At 41.7% G+C, this 19,333-nt stretch overlaps 1 long non-coding RNA gene across 4 annotated transcripts in view; it reads right to left on the reverse strand.

Annotated features, from left to right (window-relative positions):
- Positions 1–16,907, reverse strand: part of LOC112979410 (uncharacterized) — a 40,212-nt gene extending 23,305 nt beyond the window's left edge. The window contains exons 1-4 of one of the 4 annotated variants that reach the window (XR_003258165.2): positions 13,911–16,907; positions 12,660–12,866; positions 5,858–11,747; positions 1,726–5,463 (exon numbers count right to left, since the gene is read on the reverse strand). This is a non-coding gene — a long non-coding RNA (uncharacterized LOC112979410). Of the gene's footprint in view, positions 1–1,725; positions 5,464–5,857; positions 12,867–13,910 lie in introns of those variants that run through there. The other 3 variants (XR_010389091.1, XR_010389092.1, XR_010389090.1) reach the window with 3 other exon arrangements.
- Between the last annotated feature and the right edge of the window lie 2,426 nt (positions 16,908–19,333).

Here is a 19,333-nt window from a genome sequence, read left to right on the forward strand (position 1 = left end):
AGTAGCTTTTACTCTTTCAAAAGTGGTGTGGAAATTAAATTTAGCAGAGAAATAAACTTCAATTCTGAACACAAATGCAAAGGGAATTTTACCGAACTGGTAAGAGATACTGGGAACTACAAAGGAACTGATGAAAATACTTTTAAACATTGATATCTCTCCATGTTTTAGACATTAATGGATGGTTGGATGGATAACAAATAAGAGCACAGTATAATACAAAAGATACTCATCAAAGCTACTGTTAAAGAAAGTGGAAATAGATTAGCCACCATCTGAGGAAACCAGATACCAGACCTAGCAGGCAAGCCTGCTAGAGTGAAGCCTACAGGGAATACAAAAAAAAAAGGAAGACCACAAAGGTTTGTGCTGAAGAAGATATGTGTGGTTTGGAAAGACATCAAACAGCACTCAAAGATGAATAGAGGATCATTTCAGAGGCCCTAAGTGTCTCCTGGACAAGTAATATTAGCAGGGGAGTTGTTGTAGTGTGTTTTTGCATAGAGAAATTTCCATGAAGTACACTGGAAATTGGAGCTCTGTTAAACAGAGGGTTTGCATGTATTCTTGCAAGAGTGATGCTCTCTCTGTACATCAGAGATGCATTGGCTAGTTAACCATTACCTGGTTGGAATATATGGAAACTCAAGCATAAATGTCATTAAAGACCAATCATTCCTGTTGTTTGTGTTGCACTACTATTCTGAGTGACTGCAGATGCCCAATGGACTTGCTGGAACAAAGATACATTTCAGCTTTTTCTTACGCTATACTGCAGTGACCTCACTCTGCTCTCCTCTTTTCTCTCCATATTCAGTGCAGATCACTCCTATTTCTCACTTTGTTTTGGGTTGTGTGGAACATCGATCTTTCTCAGCTGCTGTACTTTATGGAGGAACCAAAATTCCCTCCTAGCAACCTGCATTACAAATTGGTCTCAGAGAAGGAGACAGAGAAATCTTTGTATTCCATATCTGCCTGCAAAGATAGCTGGTAATGTTGGGGTGAGCTAACTAAACCATCAGAAGAAACTGTAGAGCATACACATAACTTTCATGCCAAGAAACTTGCAGAGTAATTGCACCATGCCTAGTGCTTATCACTCCAGGAATAAATTATCCATCAGAACCAAAGAGAATCTTTTATCATGCAGTCTGTTGGAACTAGATAGATTTGGAAGTCTTGATGTTTATAAACTCACTTTCAGAGGCAGGCATCAGCCACCAAACAGGGAACACCTTAGCCAAAAAGAATGATATAATGTACAAAATGAATAATGCACATACTGAATTATTAATCATGTCATAAACAAAGTTTTACTGCCTATTTCAAAAAGTGTAAATTGATCTGAATAAAAGTAACAGTAAACTCAAGCTAAACTGAAGTGAAACCGATTCTGGGTATTGAAAGCAGAATTATCGAAAATCTTAAAGAATACTTTTGTTAAACTTCCCACCCCTGGGTCTACTTGAGACTGGAACTACCAAAACATCAAAGTAAAGATGATCATCTCCAGAGTACCAAAATACGCCACTAAATTCTTAAAATGCACAGATAAGAACACAAATTTTCCCCAAAACAGCTCCTGGATCTCCTAACATTCACTCATCTTTAATTACCAGTGATTTCACTCACGATGTATTGACAGTTCCTGCCTCAAGAAGCTTAGCCTGTAAATTAGTTGCAACAGAGTGACAATAACACTTAGAAACCAAAGTGACAGACTCATTTTAACCCCTTTATTGTCATAGCAGAAGATTATACTTACGTATGCACAAATATTTTTTCATGCAAACTTTTTTCCTTTAATCACACCACAGCCAAAACATGCTTTCACTAGATGTACGGTTATCTTACCTCAGACACAGATATAGACAGCCAGGCTGTAAATCTCCTCCAGTTCCAAGCTCCAGGTATCAAAGTTTCCCAATCCAGTCTCAAAGAGAAGTATCTTTCAGCTCGGTTTTTGGAATCACAGTTTCTGCCTGAAAATGCTTCAGGGAATTCTCTGTGAAGCTCACACAGTAAGGTAGACATAGCATTAAAACCCCGATGGGAACTAAACCCAACCATTCCTTGACCCCATTAAAAATAAGCTTGACACATGAAGGCTTAGCTGTTCTTCCAGCTTCCTTGGCTGTTTCCTGACACATTTTCTGAGAAATAATGTCTGGTGGAAAATAGTTTCCTCATCTCACGAAATTCCAAAATTTCAGTCTTCCCTATCCTGAGCTGGAAAGAGCCCAAGACCTTTTGAAGTACTTTGCAAAAACCAAAAAATTCCCAACCAGCCAAGAGCCTAATGGTTGAAGCATTCAGTATTGATTGCCTTTTTCGCTGGGCTATCAAGTCAGCCATTTATTCTATCTGGCCCAATGTGAGGGGAATTATTAGTAAAAATTGAAACAATCATTTCCCTAAAATCAACTATTTTCTGTACCAAGCATAGGAGCTTTCACAGAAAACCCTGTAAAAGACATTCCTTATCACTCCCCAACAGAGAAAAATGCCCAGGAAAAAAAAGAGTGAGCATTGTTCCTTTGGACTGGTGCTGGCAGACTGTGCGCTCGGACTTGGGCCCTTTCTTCATCCCAGAGGAGGCCTCTAATCACCCCACTATTGGCTGTACGCAGGACCACTATGGCCAAATAGGCTTTTTTGTCCTTATGAGCACTCCCCTCTCTCTCTTAAAAGATAAAGGGTAAAACAAGAAAAGAAAAAGGAAAAGAAAAAAGTAAAAAGATTTGTTCAATACATACACATCCCAGAGAAAAATTCTGAGTTTGATCAGAGCAGGCAATTTCTAGTGAAAAGCATTTGGTTGTAAAATTCACAACCAACTCTAGTTAAGAACAGCACTTCTTCAGAGGTAGCTCTGGCCACTGCAGAGCTCACTGGGCTCCTCTGTGTTTACTTTTCCACATCCCCTGGTAAATTTGCACAAGGGTTCAAGGTCTTTTGATGCTGTGCCTGAGCCCTTTGCCAGCCTTGTTTCTATGACATATCCAGGAAGCTACACTGTGACCTTTCACAACCTGATTTCAGTACCTGTCACAGCTCAGGGCAAGTAACAACCCTCCCTCCCTTCAAAAGCTGCCTCCCTTCCTCCCTGACCCTCACTTTGCCCAAAACCTAAGAAGGGAACATACTGCTGCGCAAGCAGGACACACAGTGTTGCCAAGTGACTGCCTATCTAATGAAGCAATGCAGAGCTGCTAGGGCTGCCCGACCCTCTGGGACGCTTCCTGATGCTTGGACCACAGCGCACAGCTTTAAGAGCTCCAAGGCGGATGTGATTTCTTGGCTTTGACCCCAGCATACCCTTCCTGCCAATTTTTTCCGCATTTGCATTCTACTGGTGCTCCCAATAGAAAATATGCTGCTCCCATAAACACCAGCCACACCTGCTGGTGGGTCACAGTGGCCCAATTTACAGGGCAAACCTCCCAAAGCTTGCCCTCCCTGTTGTAACTTTTATGGCAGCTTTTGGGGTGTCCCGTGTTATGCTTACACATCCTGTCTTTTCTGCTTCAATTCCTCTTCCTCACTTCCAGCACCTTATGCAAACAAGCATTTCTAGAAAAAAACTTCTCTGGGAGATGAATCCAAAGGCTGTGTTGGTCAGTGCTCCACAGGTAAAGGAGACAGAGGAGCAAAAACATTCCATTTACTTTTCAAGTTCTCAGTAAGAAAAACCTTCTAGCACCTACAACTAAAATACTATAGAAAGAGGAAGATTGTCAGGAGACAAAATTTATTTGGATGAACAGGAAGCTTTACAGAGAAAAGGACAGAGAAAGCTAGAGCCTGGTGAAATCGGAAAAGTAGAGCAGGGTAAAATTCACAAAGCGATCAGATGGTCGGAAATGGCTAAATTAAGCAAAACCAGCTGAAGAAACATGATTTTTGGCTTGATTTTCATTAGTAGGCACATGCAAGTATGCATGGAAAATAACCCAAACTCATAGTATACCAGCAGCTGTGAGGAAATGCAAGCTCAGGCACAGGTACGCTTGTACGCAGCCCTGAGACACAACCTAGCCACATGCCACTTCTAGCTGCACCCGTTCTGCATGCAAAAGAGAATGCAAAGGCGTGTACTTTAGCTTCTGTTTTTCTCTTTCTATTCTTTCTTTTATATAACTTTTCAGCCATAATTTAAAGCAAAAAAGGACATCATCTAGTACAATATAACTAGGCTAAAAGAAGGAAATTGGATAATTCAAAATTTACTAGGAAGAAATCCTGGTTTTCATCTAATGCTTCCTGCCTGTTGTGGATATTAGGTTCAAAGAGAACAGAAAAAGAGTACCTGATGCTTCACCAGCATCTTTTCCCTTAAAATATCTCTGGACATCAAATTTACTCAAGGTGTTTTGATAATGAGCATTCTTATTTACTTGTAGCCCTTCTAACGAGTATCTAATGACAGAAAGCCAACTTACAGCACATCATATAAGCAGTTTAGCTACTTTGAAGTCTCCTGCAGGAGGTTTCCCCAGCCACCTGTAGTTACTTCAGTATTGCTATCCTGCTTCATTAGCCCAGCTTTTACCCATACAAGTAGTGATTTTCTGTTGCCTTCCAAAGACAGCGCCTTCGTATTTTTTCATGCTTTCTTTCCTCAGTCCTGGTCATTATCACAGCACGCAGATGCTATAGGTGAGCTATTCAGCTCATCATCATCTCTGTTACACCACACAGGTAGGGGCCAGCTTGTTAAAGAGGCCCAACTCAGACAAAGCAAGGGTGCACTGGGGATAGGAACTGAGGGAGCAGATTTTCAGCATTTTTCATAGAAATGTGTTGGCTTGCAGCTGGCCAGCTGTGCTGCTAAAGTAACCCGTGGAAGCTGTTGAAGCTGGGGATGCATCTCACACAATGGCTTAGCTCAAGTAGACACCCCCATGCTGGCCCAGGTGTCGCTAGCAACGCAGCGCAGCTGCAACGTCCTCCAAGCCAGGGGGAAGCCAACCCTGAAGGCTACTTAGGCCAGGGTACTTTTTCCAGTCTGTGAACTCGCTTGGGCGAGTGCCAAGAAATACGGTTAGTTTAATCCTTTCCCTGGACCCTTCATGGTCCCTTGTAGAGATGCAGCACAGGACCTCCCTGTATGTGTCCTCGGCGGAGCAAGTTCAGTTCTGTGGGTTGCCTTCTCCAGAGGGGTTTTCTGCTCCACCCCACTGAGCACTTTTCTCAGGCTGGAAAGTCGCAGAAAGGAGGAATGAGACCTGCTGGCTGTTCAGCTTGTGCAGCCACATGTCTAGCCTCGTGCTCCCCCACAGGATGCGCAGGCAGCAACGGCGGTGAATAACCGAGGTGAGTAGTTAGCCACTTCAGGTCACGTTTCAGTGGCGTCCAGCATCTGCCACATGTAGACCCTTTTCCCGGGGACGCGCTCTGGCACCGGCAGCATTGCTCTCCTCCTCCCGGCCTGCCGGCCGTCCTCGCACCGGAGTGACGCTGTGGAAAGGATGGAAAGGGGGGCGAGCACTGGGGCGCGGAGTCCCCCCAGCACTGGCATGGCCCTGCCCGGCCTTGTGGCAGGACAACGCGCGTTTCTCTGTGGCAGAGGGCGCAGAGGCTGCTCCCCTTCCGCTGCCGCACCAGCGGCGCCCTTCGCTTCCTCCCAGCTCCTCGTGCAGCCCGGAGCCGCCATGCCCAGGACTGGGGCCTCCCGCCCACCCTGTCCTGCCCCACACCGCTGCCCCCCCCCCCCCCCAAGCTCTGTCACTTTCCCCTTCCTCTTTCCCGACCACGTGCCAGTCTCCTGGGAGGGTGGCGTTTGGCTGCCACGCTCACTGGCAGGCCCCGAGCAGCCTGCGAGCTGAGGCAGCTGGCGAGCGGGGCCACTTACGTCTCCATTTGCCCCGAGGCACCGTGACCACGGGGCGCCCCGCCGGCTGGCCGCAGGCAGTTTGCAGTCCCTTCCAGGAGCCACATCTTCCCTGTTTCTGTGTCGCAAGCTGCCTGCGTGGGTCGCATGTATTTCTCTTCTTGCTTGTGTAAAAATATTAGCCTTAGGGTCCTTGTTTTCTGTGGAAATATTTCATTCAGACAAGGGAAGTTAATCACCTTTTGCTAAAAATAAGCAACGACTGCAGTGCAGAGCTGTCAGCAATATGGACCTGGGGTCATTTAACTTTAGGGCACACTCCTGGAAGAACGGCTAAGGACTTCTGCTTCCTAAAGGTTAAGATACGCATTAATGGTGTTCATCCATTTAGATCATATAGTTGAGACATCTAAAATTTTATCAAAAGCAATTTACCAGCTGCATGCAAATTGTTGCTTATTCATGTCTTAGCACTAAAGAAACCCCAAACATTAATAACTTTCACTACTTTCTGCTGCTACAGTTCAACTTCTCTCTCCTGGCTCAGTGCCATTGATTAACTGTGCTCTGCACGTTACCTAACAGCTTATACCCATGAGGGGCAGCACTATTTAGGGGTGCTGCAGCAGGGCTAAGAGCCCCTCAGCTCCCATCTCACTTTTGTCTCTGCTCTGCAGAGTGGGCCCAAACAAGGCCCTTTAAACTCATTACGCTTCAGTTTCTCTGCTTATAAAGTGGGAGAAAATGTGATGTCCTCTGTGAAGCTCTTGAGATCTACTCTGTAGCAAAGCAGAGAAATTGAATAACGTTTTCCAGCTAGCTCTTTTCTAACAGAGAACTGTAAAATTGCTGGAATCTTTATTTGGGATGAGAATTAGATATTGTGAAAAGTTTTCTGTGCAACATTTTTTTAAATGCTACATTACAATACCCAGTATTAAATTACTTTTTGTAATATATTAAGATTATAGGAATAATAAAAGTAAAATACAACACAAACATTTCAAACTTTTCAACTTTAAACAAAAACACCCACATCATTTAGATCTTTTTCTCAGTAAAAAGAAAAATAGCACCAAATCAGACACATTTTGTGCACTACATTGATTAAGTAATAAATTCATTTCCCAGTGAAAATCAGCTCTAACACAATCCTGTTCATATGGATCCATATTTTTCTGAGCTAGATACGAAGTCCAGGTAACGGTGAGAGTTACCCATGGAGGCACAGTGTGAATCTCTGAACTCATTTGGCGTCCCACAGCAGGGCCGAGCACAGGCGACGTGAAACAGGTTCTATCCCTCAAACTCAGCAAAGAACAAAAAGCTGTTGTCAGATACTGTTCTCACTTCTTGAAGTTACTGACATCTCATAACTAGGTAGGAAAGTAGATGCAAATTAGGAAAAAGAGCAAGAGAAAAAAAGAGGCTTTCAAGGTATCTTTCATATTTTCTCTGTGAAAAGCACATTATGTTGTTCGGCCTACAGACGGGCTGACAGACTTTCGCATTATGTGAAATTCAGCATGCTTCACAGATTACTAGGTTATTCAAGTTCAGGGAGTGTCACCAGTGACGAGCAGAAATTTGTTTTGTTTTTAGAAGATTGTTTGCCCAGAGATTTTTCTAAAAGTTCTCTCTACAGAGAGCATGAGAAACATGTGCCTCTTTCTGTGTTCAGCTGATCTGTGACACAAAGACCTTAACTCTCCACATAGCTAGATCCAGACAATGGTCTTAAAGATCATAATAATATAATATCAATCATAAATTCTCTTGCTAATTATAAGAGCAGCTGTTTGTGACACAGCACCATGTTAAAATCAGAGTACATGTTGCAGTCTCCGAGTTTTAGTGTAGTAAAAGAAGCCTGAAAAGCCAGGATGAACACATCCTTCTTCTCAAGTAGAGTAGTTCTTTAACCTTCAGTCCTGTGCGTACTCTTTTCTGAAGCAATACCCCAGTAGAACCAGTAGCAATTTTGATTAAGAAAGCACAGCCCAGGTTACTATCTTTAGAATTAATACGTTTTTCTTTTAATTAAGATCCTTTTGGTGAGCATGCTTGCTAATCAACTTAGGACAGACATAGATACAGCCACAAAAAAGGTGTCTTCAGTGTGTAGGTCAACAACAGGATTCACGGTAATTGATGTGTTATGCAGTTGATAAGAGCAATTATGTCTAAACTTTATTCGGTTCTGATTTTGCAGCTTCCCATCCAGGCAGACGAATAGAATCTGAGCCTGAAAGGTCATCACATGTGTTAAGGTCATCAAATGTGTTAGCTCTGATTAAAATTATTACCTCTCATTATAAACCTTACCTCTCTAGATAAGCCAGAGGTACAGCACTTGACAACAGGCACATGGCCCTTAGAAGGGCCTGCAAACACTTCTGTAAGTATGACACCAGTACTTCTCCTGAAAGCGAGCTAAACCTCTGTTTCTTTGATTTAAAGAAAAAAAATGGCAGTTATCCATGTTTGCATCAGGCTGAAGTACACAAGAAGTACAGAATAGGGAAGATAATCCAAACTTTAAGCAGAAGAATTACAGTTCCCGCTCTAAATTCAAATCATGTCCTTCCTTATAAATGACATGACCATATTTATAGCCATAACCACACCTATAGCCAAGGCTTGAATAATCCTTTAACAGCAAATTACAGAATCACACTGGAAAACTATCAAAATCAGGCACCATTACTCTAAAACAAACCTGTATTGAATTTTTCCTGGTGCTATTTTTCTTAATCCATTGTCCAAAACAAAAGGTGAAAGGTATTTTTCAAATACTGAATTACTAAAAATAAAAGTAGCATAGATGAACTTTACAGGATATATAATTGAGTCTCATATGACCAGAGTATCCAGTTTTGAAAGCAGTGTAACCTGTAGTTTTGAGAACAGTCAAGTGTTTTTCTATCTTACTTGATATAAATTCAGTGATGATGTCCTCTCAGCCACTGCTAGCAGAGAGCACATTATCATTTGCAAATAGTATAATTCTGCTTTTAATCTGTAACATTTGTGGATTACCTCTAAGGAACAAATTAATGTAATTTTAGGTTACTGTTTTTAATACAGCAGTTTAGAACTGTCAATATATTAACGTACAGTTTAATGTAAAAGAGTCCACTGAATTTCATGCTAAAACCTGGTCTAGAAGCTGAAAACCTTAAGTCAAGGTCCAAGGTGGAAATCATATTTAGCTTTAATGCTACGTGCTATTTAAAGATGCATTGAAACATTTTCCAGAGTTCCACCGGCCTGAGATACTGCTTAGAAATAATCCTGCAGCTGTTTGTTTGTAGCACATAGAGGAACTATATTTTTCCTTATAGAGCATCATACCCTTTTCATTTCATGGTGTTTGTGTTTTGATGAATGCAAATAAAGGTAAATCATGTTTCTGTGGCAGAGGATATCCTTTGGTCCCAACTCTGCAGCCGACATTCACTGTGAATAGTAAAGAAATTTGTTCCCTGATCTGATTTTTGCTGCAGTGGACTAACATTACTGGAAGCCTCATGACAGTGATAATCCTCAGTATTGCCACCCAGCAAAGCAGTTCCTTGCAGAGCTCCAGCAGAGCCCTGCGGGTGTGGGTGTGCTCGGCTGGAGGGCCTGCCCCGGGCTCCTGGCATTGCAGGTACCGTGGGGTTCCCAGTCTCTGAATGTGGCAGCCTGGCCATACTGAGACCCAGGAGATGAATGATGAGGAGCACAGAGGAAACAACTGCTATTCTACCCCAAGGATTGCACTGATGGGGCTAGTAAGGCTTATTTGACTGAAATTGTACCTAGGATAATAGGCCAATTAAATTACTATAAAGAGGAATGCCTAGATATTTTGTTATCATTCTTCCTTACGTATACTTCATGTGAGTAATTCGTGATTAGAATTCTAGCCCAGGAATAAGATGATTCCCAGTTTTAATTTTCTGTGTGACCTACTCCATCTACTCAGAGGACCCACAAAGATATTTGTGCGCTTCACATCTGATTAGGTAGGAGCTAACTCCCTTGAACTCAGTGAGACATGGCTGCTAAGTACCACTGCAGAAATGTCTCCATTGCCCATTAATAAAAGGGGATAAGAGTAATTCCCTACTTCCCAGCAAAATTATGCCTAGTAACTAATAAAGGATTTTGAGTCATTCAGCTAGCTGCAATGATGAGCAATGGATAAGAGCGTAAGGCAGAGATCATTCTGCTTGTCTTCTGCATTCTCAGTAAATTAATTGTTTTTGCTGAAGCTATCTCATGAACTAAAACATCCATGATCCTAGTGATTACAGCACAAGTTTTTAGCAAAACTTTTTCAAAGCAAAAATGATTTTCTAATAAACTGAAACTTTTTCTTCCCCAAATCATCCAGAATTCCTAAGATCATTTCCTGGATAAATCTCATGACTTCAACTTCCTTTATCGCTTGTTGGCAGAGAAGCAGTAATTCAACACAAATCATCTGAAACAACATTACCATCTAGTGGACAAGTTAATTCACTGCTAAAGTCCATTCCTTAATAAAGAAATACACACTTTGTGGGTCTATTGCTTAAATGTAGAATTAGGAAGTCAATTAAATATTCATTTTGAAAATCAATGCCTAAGGTTGATTGACCACTTCCGTTTAAGAACAGAAGAGTCTTTCACTGATACCGTAGATCAGTAATATTAAAACTATGTTAAATACAGGAAATCAATTCAGGATTCTCTAGATATAATTTAAAATACATAAGATTTCAAAAGGAAACATTGTTTGCTCCGATGAAGTAGCTAAATCTATTCCTGGAAAAGAGAGAGCAGAAAAATGCAATTATCCTGTAGATACAAATTATGTCAAAATTGGAACCCGAATGTGATCAATACAAATCCAAGCAAAACCCTCATATTTTAGCTTGCTGTAAATAAAAATCTTAATGCAGCTTGACTTAACTCAGCTACATGTCTTCTCCTAGAAGCTTCACTAGGACCCACCAGCTGTTTTTCAAATGTTTGTCCCCTTATATGCAGGAGGTTTGATGTCCCTGACACCAAACACTATACGACGTTTTCATACGTGCAGGACAGATGCCCATTAGTCCAGTAGCAGCAGGAGAACAGTAACGCTGGCTACGGGGGTTTCACTTCCCGCTCTCCACCCTGCCCTGTCTAGAGTTTCTCTCTGATGCTCAGTTTGTTTGTCAGGTTTCTCTAACATGTCACACCAGTTGCTTCCCTTGTATTTGGCCCAGCAACCTACATTTCAGTGCAGCCTCAGCTGTGAAGCACAGAACTAGGAGCTGCAGGCTGCATAGTAACTCCTTTTAAAACTGACTCATCTCCCATATCCTGCTCTTGTCCTTTGAAGCTTTCTTTCCAGTTGTGACCTTTACTTCAGCAAAGTAGCTGAAATAAGTTTACAGTTTTGCACTATGCAGGAAGCCAGGCTAGCTCTTCAGCATCTTCCCCTACAGCCTGAAAACCTCTAACTTAGGCAAAAGTTAACTGAAAGGAAAACACATCATCCTCTGGGGACACTAAGTTTATGCAGTGCTCAAATGCCAAAGTAGCAAGTTTCATAGAAGAATCAAGGTTGATAAATGCTTTTAGCGTTTTAGCACCCATAGTAAGTCTAGATGTTCATATGTATAATATGTCTGCTTGGAGCAATGTGTGCATGTGTGAAGAGCCATACCACGAATCTGGTCCAGCTCCCTGTTGCTCCTGGTTATTCTGTACAACTCCCAGGAACATCCAGAACTGCATCTTCTCAGCATCCCTCTCTGTAGGAGACCAGCAGCGCTCTGCACAGCACAGCACTCAGCAGCTTTCGTAACACTGAATAGAAGTATTGCAGCACCTCCTTTGCTTAGGGTCACAACTGCTGCTTTACTTTGGAGATTATAGGCTTAGGTCTTAAACTCTAAGGGTAATAAACACATTAAAGAATAACTCAGCAACAAAAAAAACTTCCCCAGAGGCAGAACGTTATCCAAGTCAGAAATAATAAGGGTACCATCTTGTTCCTGTTGGAATAAGTGATTAAATTCCCCCAGGAACAAATTTGGGTCCTTTAATATCAGGCACTAAAGAAAGAGTAAAATGAAACAACAACAAAAAAAAAGAGATTTAAATCTCTGCCAAAAGTTTTATAGGGTCTTTTTTTTTTTTTTTTTTTTTTTTTTTTTTTTAAATCAAATGTATTCCCTCCATGATAAAATACAGCAGGGTAATACTTTCCTGTGTTGGTGTTTCTTTGCTTATATAGACAGAATATGCTAAGTCTGAGGTACAGAAAGTCCTCAAAACTTGCAATTAAGAACATTGCTACCATCTGCCTAGTGCAAACCCATATTATAATCAGTCTGATTTTTGTGATAGGTCTGGATATGACAGTTGTTTAATTTTCAACCTCCTCCAGTAACGGCAATGGCTATGTAGTCAGGCTAACTGCCTAAAGCTTCACCATCCTTTTGCAAAAGATAGTTACAGAGAAGAGTAAAAAGCCACCTTTTTGGTGTAACAGTAACAAAATGGTCAAGACAAATGGCCAAGTGAGTTACAGTAAGTGAATGATCTCGGCCTTTTTTTTGTGGAACGTTCAGCCCATATTTCACAATTCTATCTGACCTCTCACGTGACTCATAACTGCTTCCCTCGCCCAACCCCCCCCCCAAAAAAAAAAAATTAGGCCATTTCAGCAGCTAACAACCTTTATATATGCTAAACGTTGGTAAGTTTGGCAAGTTAATGCAGTCAGTAGCCATTGCATTGCTTGTCTGTTACAAGTAAAAAGCTCAATAATGTTCTGGTCATGGCCCCATGCCTTGCTTACACATGTAACACGGTGGACTGGAAACTGTAGAGGCAGGTGATCATGAGGCACAAACTTCCAGACTGGAAACATAAAGCGAATCTTGTAGACTTCCACAGGGGAGAATGAGAAATGTATTCACGGAGGTTTTACCTCCAGATGATCTTTTAGAAGATGCAAGCTCAGGAAGGCTTCTGGGTGGTCTTGATTGTTTTAGTGGGTTGCAGGCTGGAGGAAATGAAAAGTTTTAATGTAGTGAAATGAAAAGCTATACAACTAAGGATAAACAATTTGTGCTATTGCCACAGAATAGACATCTGGATCATGAAAAATGGCCATGACTGAAAAGGGCTTAGGAGTCACTGTCATCATCAGCAAACCTGCCATGAGCTTCCAGGGCATGCGAGGACAAGAAGTTCTAACATCATCTACAAGTGTGGAAAAAAAGGACTAGCAATAGAACATTACGTGCAGTTTCTGTCCCCATCTTTCCAACAGTTATGGAAAACTGAAGATGGTGCAAAGCCCACCTCATAAATGGTCAAGGATTGGAAAAATGCTTCACGGCACTTGCATACTCAGTTTACCTTAGTCAAGAGTAGACTTAAAGACCTGATAACACTAAAATTATATTTATGTGGAATGGTGTAGGCAGCCATGTGAGTTCCTGCTGTACTCCAAGCTTGCTGGGCACAGGCTAGCTCCAAACTGGGAGCTGCACAACTACCATCAGTACTGCACTGAGCCCAAGCTAATAAACTTGTCTAGGAAACAAAACAATTAAGTCGGGGTTCTGCGTCAAATGAATACAACTATTTTGTTTGGTAGGTTCAGAATATCTCAGATCACAGACATCTCTTTTTGAATCTACATGTAGAAAACTGTGAAGGCGGGCCTTAAGGAAGTAGCCAAGGGTCAAGAACTGAAAGCAGGAACTGGATTTGAAACTATGCATCAGGAACAGGACATGGCCCAACAGACACCCTTCAATCACTGATTGAAGAAGCAAGATCACGACATGCATAAAAATTTTCCTGTTGTCCATATCCTTGGTTTCCCCGATAGAGGTGAAATCACTGACAGTACTAGCAACTGCTCGGTAAAACCTGTATTTTGTAACCAGGATAATGGAAGAGAAAATGTCTAATCTTCAAGTGCTCTTTATTCCAGTGGTCAATCATAAAGCATGTTCTGTTAGCTCCATTTTCAGCATTTCATTTTTGTTTGATCATCTCTCCTACATCAAACTGCCATTGAAAGGGAATGACTCACCATCTCTTGATGCCTTCTGAATCATAACCTGTTGTTCTGCCAGAAGATATGCTTCAGCAAAGTGCACAGGATTGGAGTCCATACAAGAGCAGGCGACAGCAGGTGATCTGGTGACTTGCTGACCCCAAACTCTCTAAAGCAAGTACTTCAGTCCCCAGTGACGAAGTTTTTCATCTTGACTCATTGGCATTTCATCATAACAAATTGATTAAGTGACAGAACAGAGCTTGCAGACAATGTGCCTTGTGTCTTTGTTATACGCACGTTCCATCTTTAGCCTGCAAGATAAAGTTGTTAGTGAGAGGGGAATATAGTAAACTTTCCCTTGAAAGCCCCTTCCATAACCTTTCCTCTGAAATCACATTGCTGCAATTAAATATTCCTGGAGTTTGCAGGCCACACAGCAGTGAGACATTGCATGTTGTTCGCGGAGATCTCTCTGGAGGTCACACAAAGGGTTTGGATAAATCTCTGCTGTCAGCTCTTTGCTTCTAAACTCTCATTTCCTCCTTCTCTTACATATGCTTATGTTCCTTTATCCATAGAGCTTCCTACTTCTTTTTCAAGCAAAGGCTGACAATGTATTTTTTTTCCTTTGTTGAGGCACAACTTTTTAAAAAAGGGGAAACAAGATTTACTTTACTTGGGGCACAGACAAACACTCAGCAAATAATAATTAGCATGGATCCACTCAAATGTCCAAATATATATTCCTTAATTTGTCCACCATTTTAAGCAATTGTTGCCCTGTTCTGAACCTATTTAGTAATATCTTGTAAATATTTGTGAAAATTTACTCCTTTCTGGAACTGAGATGCTTAGAACAAATTATGAGAGAATCTAAAACGTTGAATTTTTTAAAAAATAAGTATTAATAATTCTGGACACCTAAAGATGTTCTGAGGATAGAGCATGCCGTTTATACACGCTTCATTTAGGCTAGCGTGGACTATGTTTTTCCTTTCACATACAGAATTTGACAGCTACCACAGTATCAATAATGGCTTGTCATGGCATCTTTCATGCTAGCCAGCACATCTACACTAGCATACCATAATACAAAAGTCAGTAGTTATATATGGCTGCGTCATGCAGTCCCTTTAAATCCTGCAGGAGCTGAGTGAACCATCCACAGTTTCTGCAGATTATAGATCTGTACAGGTAGGATAAAATGCCCACCTCTGTTCTGACCCACGATCCTTTTTATTTTTCTCCTGCAAAGTCAGTGCATTAAAGCAATCTTTCTACTCTGCTGATGTAGTTTAGCATTTTAATGCCAAACAATAAAGCTAAGGTTGCAGAATTTACCTGTCAAAAATAAAAACAAATTTCATGAGTAAACTTTTTCTTGTTTTTAAAGGTAAGGTGAATGGCAAGTGAGATTAACTGGTACCAACAATGAGAAAAAGTTTCAGACAGGGATCTTACATTTGCAGCCCAGAACCATTGGTTGTCTTCATTTCAGATCCAGTGAGGTTATACATTGTAATAGTGTCCATGGCTAGAATTTGTTACTTGAGTATTTACTCAGTTTTGGTTTCTAAATATCAATGAAACCAAAGCTTGTTCTCAGCACCTTAAAGAAGTCACTGTGTCCCAGAGATGTGCCAGATGCTGTTGAAGGTAATTTCCTATTACAAAGTCTTCCTTTATTTTCCATTCTAGCAGGAAAAACCCTTTCATGACCAAAGGGCTAGGTTATGTGATCAAGTCTTAGCTGACCTTCTCCGCTGTTTGAAAAGAATAGCACATTTTCTTTATCTGAGAAACCTTGACTACACTGAAGTCTGCCTCCATGCACTCACTTCACTGGCTGCAAAAAACCCTGAAAAATTTTAGAAGCTGATCCAGATTATTTCACTGTGCTCAAATTCATATCCTCCCTCATTTCAATGGATATTTGCATTCACACCTCTTTATGATATGTTAGGTATCCCATGGCAGAGATTCAGGTCTCAAAGAGGTTATCATGGTGGCCCCTACATATTCTCTTCTTGTCAGTCCACCACTTTTCACTTTCAGTAAGCATCTTGGTATTTCCTTCTCTCAAAGGGAACTTGGTGTTTATTAACCACATTTTTTATTAGTTTCCAGTATAGAATGGACTCCAGATGCTTTGTAATTATCCCTTACTTACATACTGCTCATTATATTGCTGCTTTGTCAATTGCAAGGTTCGCTGTTCCTTTGTGTGTCTGTCACCCCCGTCTCTAAGCACTGAAATCACCACTCAAGATTCCTTACCAAAAGTACCAGACATTACGTGTACAGCAGGCCATTAAATACGAGACAGCAACTACATGACAATTTCTGTTTAGTTAGTTTTGGGATCAGATTTTTGTGATCGTATGTCCTAACATAAGTACAAATAGTAGGCTGGAGAGACATGCATGTCCTCCTAATCCCATCCAGTAGCTATGGCTTCATGAGCACAAAAGCGCAATCAGGGGTCAACTTCTCCAACTGCTCAGCTCTCCTTAAGTCATACATGCAAGAAACATTCTTTGGGTCAGCTGCTGCCTTGGCAATTCCTGGTCTTATACATTGCAAGACCATTCACTGTCTACAGAGAAAACATCCTAAGTAGAAACATCAGATGCTGGAAACGTGGAAGAAAGAAGACTCTATATGGGAGTGTTATAGGTATTCACTCATCCTATAAAGCTTACGAAAATGAAATCCGAGAAAACAAAACCTGGAAACAGAGAAAGACTTCCTAAATGCTAGTTAAACAGTCAAAACAAGCACTTTCAGAGAAGTAGGGTGAGTTAAGTGGTAGCAAGAAGATTTTTTTCCTGAGGACCACCTTGATTAGCTTGACTTGCAAATAACCAGTAGGAAATGGAAACCTGTGGTCTCATTAGTAACAGAATAACAGGCAGATACAATTGGTAATTATGTCTTCTGCTTTTAGCTGGAAGATGAAAACTGCATTTATATCACCTTTCTGGACAAGCAGTATACTGTAAAATATTAATGGAAAGAAAGATACCATGGAACAGCGATAAATAACAAAAGAAAGAATTAGGCATCCAATTGAATCTAGGCCTGGTATGACCCTTGTCAGAAAGTCTTTGTAGGTCATTTTACTCCAAATCAAAAGCATAATCCTGCTTCCATCTCCTTCTGTAGCAGCAATTCCTACTTGTGAAATACAACCCTTTAGAAACATCAGTAAAGTTTCCCAGAATCTCTTTGGGGTTCTGAAACACCGTATGAGAGAGATTGGGGGTGGGGGGGAAGGCTAATTCAAACTCTCCCAGAAACCTCATTTTAATGATCTCTACCCACTGTAAGAAGTTTTGTCTTTTTTTTTTTCCCCTCATCTATAACCCAAAAGTTTTACAAATAAACTGGAAATATTCAGTGTAACTAGCTAGAAGAGAAACACTTATACAAAGGAGTAAGTAGAGTTTTCTATATAATGAAGTACTCATTGATTTGCTTTGGGTTATGCTAAAAACCCTACTTTGAGGTACTGAATTCTTGCAGCCTCAGGTTTGTTTAGATGAAAGGAACACTTTCTAGCAGCTGCATGAGCAAATGAGTACCAAGTGATCCACCCTAATTTAGGTTATGTAAAACCTAGGTGGCATAACCCGCATGTGTTCCTTCCAAAGGCAATGCCTGGTTTGCACTCCAGTTGGTTAGCTTGGCTGCCAACATTCTTCTTCCTCCCACGTACCTGCTCTAGTAAAGCTCTGTTAAAGTAAGAATTATTTCACATCACAGGGCGTGACATGGTATAAATACTGCACAATGATCGAAGGTGCCTCAGGCCTCATGCAAACATGGCATGCATCCAGCTGTAGTCAAAATGTATTCTTTTCAATTCAGGTACTTTTTGGGTGTCATCAACATAGTATGCAAATATGGCACACTTCGAAGTGGAAAAGAATGTGATCACAGTATTTTGAAATAGATGGGGGACCAATAAGGGCACTTCTGCACAGTGCGACCATCATGTTAGAGGTCCCGAAGAAAGCTCTAAGACAACTGGTTTGTCTGCTCAGTATAGTACAGTGGCATGCAGAGACACCCAAACGAGCTCTGACCAGCCTAGCACCAGAATCAGAAGCAACACAGACATGTCGGCTGCGAAGCAGCACAAAATAACTTGAACCATACTAAAGGGCTGTATGTCAGGGAGCAGCAAGGGCAGGTGCTGCTCTGAAAGCAAAAGGGAGCTAGGAGCCAAAGGGAACAACAAGGCAGGCAGGCAGGCAAGGGCAGTACCTTACTGACAAGGGGGCAGTCCCACAGTACCTGAGGAGGACAAGCAGAGCAGGTCCGGTAACAATAACCAGGATAAGCTGACAGATCACCAGGCAAGTCCACAGTGATTGTAGCAGGTCTGAGGTGAAGCTAGGCAGCCAGGTCCATGGCTCAGGATCAACAGGGTACATTGCCAGGCACAAGCATGACTGCAACACGGTTCAGGCCGGGACCAAGTGCAAGAGCCTCAGCTTCAACACGGCTCCCAAGAGAGGGTGGAGGGGTGGGAAACACATGCTCAGGCTTCTTCCAGCTTTTTGTTGAGTATCTCCAAGGCCAGCCAAAGCATCTCAAAACTAGATACCTGCATTATCGAAGTTGGCCACGAGCCCAGGCAGCTAAAACCCCAGGAGGGGAGGGAATGTGCTCAGGGCCCTAACATTCTCCCATGCTGCTGTGCTGAGAAGTGCTGGTATGTTGTACCACATTGTCATACCAGGCTGTTTTCTTATGGTGAGATTCCAGCAGCTATTATGGTGGCCTTGAACTCAAAGGCGTTCAGCTCCCTGCTCCACCATAAGCTCTAAGATCTCAAAGGAGGAAGATCACTAACGACATCTCCTCCTTGCTCCATGAAGATTACTATCCTTCATTCGATGTCCTACTCGCTGCAATTTCAGAACTTTGTCCTGAGTAACAGTGACTCTTATCAGAGATTACTGTATTAGAAAAAAATCCTAAAGATATTGGTTGACTGGTGATGAGGTAATACTCTGTTGCTACTCAGGATTACTGGCAGTACACCTACCCCCATGTACCAGGCAGAAACTGGAGGGTGCTAGACACCTGCATAGGACCTGGTGAGGAGATGATATGTTTTAGTGGCACTGAGTTATCATTGGCAGAGAGGTACAGCTGCCAGGAAAGGTCAAAGGTTCCAGCAATTTTACTTCCCCTTTTCACACTGTTCCAGTACAGCATCCTCTGGACTACTGGCCGAGTACGTGTTACAAACCTTCAGTAACAATCTTTCATACAACCACAAGAGAGCTTATGACCATAACTTAGAAGACCTTGATTTCAGTCCCAGCAATCAGTGATATACTGCAAGATTTGATGCAAGTCATTGAACTCCTTTGTGACTCAATTCTCACTTTAAACAAGGAAAGATCTATTACGTGCCTACTTCCACACAGTGTTTTGACCTT

Source organism: Dromaius novaehollandiae, chromosome 4 (genome assembly GCF_036370855.1).
Source record: "Dromaius novaehollandiae isolate bDroNov1 chromosome 4, bDroNov1.hap1, whole genome shotgun sequence".
NCBI classification, from domain to species: domain Eukaryota; kingdom Metazoa; phylum Chordata; class Aves; order Casuariiformes; family Dromaiidae; genus Dromaius; species Dromaius novaehollandiae.